At 39.5% G+C, this 6,575-nt stretch overlaps 1 long non-coding RNA gene across 1 annotated transcript; it reads right to left on the bottom strand.

The window, feature by feature from the left end:
* Window positions 1-236: 236 nt before the first annotated feature.
* On the bottom strand, window positions 237-5,982 carry LOC130184942 (uncharacterized). The gene is made up of 3 exons (XR_008830074.1): window positions 5,852-5,982; window positions 2,221-4,235; window positions 237-944 (listed from the first exon to the last, which is right to left on the bottom strand). It is a non-coding gene; the product is annotated as an uncharacterized LOC130184942 (long non-coding RNA).
* Between the last annotated feature and the right edge of the window lie 593 nt (window positions 5,983-6,575).

Here is a 6,575-nt window from a genome sequence, read left to right as displayed (position 1 = left end):
AACTAATAAAATCTGAGTTGAATCTGTGCTGTGAGGAAAACTGGTCCACAGCTCCTCCTGAACATTGAGCAGGTCTGATCTGCAGCTACTGGAGGTGATTGTTGAGATTATCGTTGTCAAAGGAGGTTCGCCCATTTATTAAATCCAATGCTTCACTTACTTTTTCTGCCAGCACTGTGGATGTTTAATAAGTGTGTTCTATGAAGACATGAAAGGTTATCATTATTTCTATGTTATTGACTTAAGCACATTGTGTTTGTCTATACTTGTGACTTAAATGAAGATCAGAACATGTTTTATGACCAACTACTGCAGAAAATCAGGTCAAAGGGTTCACATGCCTTTTCTTGCCACTGACATTTTCAAATTGTGCTCATAGTTGCTTTAAGATATAATAAAAATGCTGAGGGTTACACTGCTTTTGGCAAAGCTATGCATTCTTTCTAATGTGAAATTATGTTTAGTTAATTCTTTTTCATATCTGATTAAAACTGTGGCATTTAAAATGGATGAATTTCTTTCTTTATTGTTCACAAACTGACCAATCACAGAAAAGGAGGCAAGGACACTAAGTTTTTCCATCCTGCTGTTAATGAAATTGCACAACAACTGTAATTCTAAACGTCCAGTGACTTCAGCGTAATATATCCCCAGTCAGAGAAATGTTCTGTGATACTCGTACAGATAGACACACTGTATAAATTGAACTGAATCCCAGCATTGATCCTCAAACCGTGCTCTGAACTGCTTGATGTCATTTTGAACATGAACATTCATTTCAACAACTATGTCACTTACATAATTATCATGGTAGAGCAGTTAAACATAACTGAGGTAATGACTTGGTGATTTTGATCAGTGAACCATGCAACAGTCCAGCGTCACGTCAAGGCAGGTGGTCTCTGGTATTCAGGACAGTGCAGGTGTTTCACTAAAGGAAAAAACTAAATAGAAAAAAACCATCACATACATGCTAATGACATGGAGCACCAAACAATACAGTACAGTAGATGGCCTTTTAGCACTGAACACACTAAACCCAAGCTGAAATCTCTCATGTACTACTTAGCTCTACTTATTAACATTTCATAGTATTTCTCACCATACATTTCAAAGGAATAGTTTGACATTTTGGGAGTTAGATGAGAAGATCAATACCACTCTTATATGTGTTAGGTAAATATGAAGGTATAGCCAGCAGCCAATTAGCTTAGCTTAGCATGATGAAACAGCTAGCCTCTCTTTACTATACAGACATGAGAGTGGTAGCATTGTCTCGATGTGAAACTGAGTGTATTTAGGCGTAATCATTTATATTAAGTGTATTAATAACCATCATCTGGTCAAAATCTTAAGTTGTCTAATACTTTGGTTTATGACCAAACACCTGCAAAACATATGACATTCCCATCAGCCTCAGTTGTACTTCTGTTTAGTGCTAATTAGCAAGTGTTAGCATGTTAACATACTAAACAGTGAACACAGTCAACATTATATGTGGTAATAATCAGCATGTTAGCATTATCATTGGCGTTAGCACATTGACATTAGTATTTAGCCCGAAGCACATTATCTGAGCTGCTAGCGTGGCATGGTATATAAGCTATAAGACTTTTAAATCCTTGAAAGGCTTTGAGGATATTTATCTTCATTACATTTTCATTCATAAGAGTAAAGAACAGAATGATGTTCCAGTTTTCTTTTCAATAGATCCTGATTGTCAAAGGAGACTGATTGCAGCCAATAATTCTTTAGAGGGGCTGCTATCAAAACAATGAGTATAGGCTAACTGAGAAACTCTAACCGTAATGTAATGCATGATACAGTTTAAAGATGAATGATTGAGGGTCAGCTCCTCATATAAAGAACAACTTTAGTTTGAGACTGAGGTCAGGATCATCCTACAACAGATTACAAAGAACATTTAACTCAAGATGAATAATGTGATGACGCAAAAGGTGAACAGTTGATTGTCAGTTCACTAGGGAAGGATCAGATGAAAAGGATGATCTGATTGGACACTTGAAACCTGTCATTATTTGTCTGAAATATGCACGAACAGCTTCTCAGGTTGTGTACTGAGAAATTATTCAAGATGTGGTGTGTGTTCGTCTGCAGAGATTCTGTGTCTGTGTGAGCATGTTAGACCCACTTCTGTGACTTATACTCTCACCCTACTCAGGAACAATTGAGTGTTTTGGAGAAGCTCAGCAAACTCACCTGTGATCATAACGGTTAAGAGTCAGAGCGGCTGATCCCTGGGCAGCTGTTTGTGTAGACAGATTAGCCGGAGTGTGGGGAAGTAGTTTGTTTATGGCACCAGTTGAATCCACCAGTTCTTGCAAAGATGCTGATGAAAAAGTAAAAGAAAAAAAAAGTTCTGCCTCTCCTCTTTTGTGATTGCAGCATCCATCTGTCAAATTGCATTTCTGTTGACATTTAAAAAGGACTCTAACGTGGTGGTTCTATGAAGCTGCACACAGTGATTTGAGCTAAATGGTAACATCAACATACAGACCGTACATTCAGACTGAAAGCGGCAAGAAGTGACCAGAAGTCATTCATTTTCTGTCAGTCTGCGTCTCTTGGCGGCAAACAGCAGCATACCAGTTGGGCGGTGTGTTTTATCATCTTGAAAGAGACCACTCCCATCAGGATAGAAGTGTTTCATTATAGGATAAAGGTTTTAGACAAGTGGGCTGAAACCATGTCACCAGATCACTTCACTGTAGGGGTCAAGCATTCAGACCTGCATAATTCTCTTTATGTACATTACACATGTATTTGCCCTCTCGTGGAGAATATGGGGAAGGATGAGTCATCAGACCATATCACTTCTTTCTCTGCAGACCACTGCAGATGGTTTTTGCACCACTGAACTTTCAAATATATTCCTCTTTGTAATGAGGGGTTTACTCACTGCAGCCCTACTGTAACATCCCTCTCTATGTTACTGTTGACGGACTGTTGTTGCTGACACAGTCCGATCATGACCTTCACTTACGTTCTTAGTCACCTGAGGAGAGTTGTTCTTCTGTTTTTCCTTTCATATCCCACTAATGTGCACTGTCAACCACAATGTCTGAACGTATTTACTGACGTCTCTCCCATAGATCTAAATGCAGACGTCACTCTTGTCACTTCTCGTATTGAAACATGAGCCAGTTGAGCATCTTTGTGAATGAAGCGCCTGCCATCCACCAATGAACCGTCTTTCAAAGTCAGATCTTTTCCTCTGTTTCATCTCGATACTGCATCAGAATCAGCTGGGCCTGAGAGATGGATTCTGTTCAAAGGCTGTTGCTGCTGTGATTATTTAAAGCATAAATCCTTCATGCTACTGTGACACCCATCTGCAGAGTCATACAAACAAAGCATGAATACATCACAGCTGAAAATCAAATAGCACCTGGAGAAGGTGACACAAACCATAAAGATGACACAAAACATGATTGCAATCTGATTCTGGTTTGAAGGCAGACCTGGAATTGAAAATATAACCGTGACGGTTTCAGTAGTGATTTGGTTTGGCATATTGCTGCTTTAAACCTTTAAAATAAAGTGTGTCCAGTCTTTGCCTGTGGCCCCTTCTTGTCTTCCTTCCTTGTTGTTCATTGACCTGATGACTCAAACGGAAACAGGAGTGTCATACATACATCAGCTTTCATGCTCCACTCTGTTCATTTACACCATATATTTGCTGCCTGATGACCTCATCAATCCATAATGTGGGCTTAAGACAAATCACAGGTGAGTACCAGAAACAAACAAATCAGCACATCCATCCTTCACAGTTTGTGGTCAGTTGGCGTTTGATAAGATAAAGTTTGCTCATGCACATCACCTCTGAGTCAGACAAAGGAAGAAAAAAAAAACATCTGGAGTGCAGGATATATTCCGTTTAATATGAGGCTGAAGGGAGTGGGAGTGGGGAGGAGCAAGCGGTGGGGTGGGGGTGGGGGTTTATAAGAGTCAAGGGAGACCTTCACTCAGGAGCAACAAGAAAACACACACTGCTTTGGTTTGAAGTTACTTGGCTCCTGTATGCGTCCAAATCGGGGAAGTTTTTCTTGACCATCTGCGGCCACTTTTATTTTGGCGAATCTTAGGTGAACGATGGAGGCTCTGAAGTTCGTGGTTGTGCTGCTGGTGGTCGTGTTCGTGCAGGTTTTCGGCGCGCTGGGGAGTCCGCTGTCCAGCGAAGAGGACGACGGGGAGATCTGGACCGTGGAGAACTGGCAGGTAAAAAACAAAACACCCTCAGGGACAGATTTATGGACTGTTGCTTTTAAACATTCAGATGGAAAGAGGTCTGAGGGAATAAAAGATGAACTTTCATAGCGTATGGTGTGTTAATGCAACATCTGTGGAACTTGATTTAGATTAATAGCAATTTATATTTTAATCTTTTCTCCTCCTTCTTATGTGTCATTCCTCTGATATTAGGACATTTGTTGAAAAATGTCTCTTAGAAACCTAATTATAATTCTCTGCGTTTCCACCATTAACTGAGATCAGTGTTCACATGAAGAACTGTGTTAAATTTATATCAAATCTCCAAAGAGACAAAGGAGCCTTCCTTCTTTTCTTTATCTGATTGTGTCAGTCCGGCTGACTCTCACATTTCAGCACCACGGAGAGCTCCGCGCGGCCAGTAGCGTCAAATATAGACTGAAGCGTTGTCTCATTCTCACGTTAGAAGCGAATCATCTAAACAGTGCAGGAAAAACTAACATCATCTTGAAAAAGTATATTTCAACTCTTCTGTTTTGTTTTCCCTCCTTCAAATGTTTATTCTTTTATATATCAATATTTAATATGGGGGAAAGTATTTATCACAAACAAACATAATTCGGCCATAACTTATTATAATTACACAAAGAAATATTTCATGTTGCATTTCTTCTATGGGCTGTAAAGAAATATATAGGCTATTCCTTTTGCTTGCCAAAAGTAATATAATAATAGTAATCCTCCATTGCAATTTGACCCCAGAGAGAGACAGAGCGAAGTCAATAGACAGACGCGACTTCGCCGCGCGAACTGAGGCGAAGACGCGTCTGTTAGATACAATCGCAGAGATGACAGTTAAAAAAAAGAGAAAGTATGGAGGGAAATTACAAAGACAACCGGAGTTCCTGGTGAGATATCGGACTGATGCATACCACGCAGAACGCGCACAGTATCGGTTCCTATAGTTGCCAGAAATCACCCAGAAATCCAAAAATGATTCACTATAGGGACGTGGGAGCAGAGTGCAGATGTCAACACCAATCACTGATACAGAACAGATGAAAATCCATTGTGTTTAACTATGTGTTACAGCTTGAGTCTGGAGACCCCGAACAGTAATAATAAGTCATTTTCTGCACCAGACTTCTGAAACATTCAAAATCATCAACTGAAAATCCTGTTTATAAGCAAATGTTATGAAAGTAGGGAAAGACATGAGGCATCCATGTGATAAAACAACACTGAGAATGTTTTTTTTTAGCCTTGTAAGAGACTCTGAGGTCTCCAAAGGAGAAGATCAGCAACAAGTGATGAGAGTTAATGGCTGAATATATAAAATGGATTAGGCAGATGATTTGGTGAGGAGTTTTTAAGAGGCTATTAGTGTAAAGTCAGAAGCTTTTAGATCATATACAGTAGCCTACGTTCATTTTTGTTCATTTACACAAACCTGTGTGATCAGCACCGATCAGTCTCGGCACCAACTCTCCCAATCCATCAGACAGCAGGGACTGGATGATTTAAGCATGAACTTTATGCATTTGTGTAGCAGTGATGAATCACATCTGCCCTGTGTGTGTGTGTGTGTGTGTGTGTGTGTGTGTGCAGGGCTACCCACTAGAGAGAGGAATAAGCATCCGGCTGGCAGACCTCATCAAGCGGTCCAAAGCACAGCAATTCCATGGTCTGATGGGAAGAAGCTCTGGTAAACAAGCGAATGAACAAACACTTAATTGTGCTTTATGAGGATTTTATAGTTGATTTACTGAATCTTTGCAGTAGCCATGTTGTACTTGGTGGTCCAGTAACTTATGCATAATGTTCCTTCTGAAGCTCATGGTTTCCCTTTTGTACTTCTCATCATCACTACAACATTTTTATCTCCTCTTTATTTCAGGTGCATCTCAACCCGTGAGACTGGGCAGGAAAAGTGAGTGTAATTACACCATAAGAAAGACATTAATGTTTTTTTGCTTTTTCTTCTTTCTTCTTTTTTAGAATTACGACCAGTTTTAAGATAATTTAGTCTCTTTTGACCCTCCTGAAAATATTTTTTTGTTCTCTATCGTGTCTTTCTGTCTGCATCAGGAAATAAAGGGGAGATGTTTGTTGGACTCATGGGCAGAAGGAGTTTAGGTGGAGGTAATTCAAACTCTTTCATTTAAATTCACAATCCAGGCAATATAAATATGAAATTTGCAACTTTGAGCAGGAGAATATTTCTGTTTTCTGTGTGTGCATCAACTCCTGAGTCTAATATTTTCCTATTTTTATCTCATTTTTTTCCAGATTTGGAAGAGGAGTGGAAAACTGACTCTTATTAAAGCTGAAAATGGAAACAA

This window comes from Seriola aureovittata, chromosome 17 (genome assembly GCF_021018895.1).
Source record: "Seriola aureovittata isolate HTS-2021-v1 ecotype China chromosome 17, ASM2101889v1, whole genome shotgun sequence".
NCBI classification, from domain to species: domain Eukaryota; kingdom Metazoa; phylum Chordata; class Actinopteri; order Carangiformes; family Carangidae; genus Seriola; species Seriola aureovittata.
This window is presented reverse-complemented; position numbering and strand designations above follow the sequence as displayed.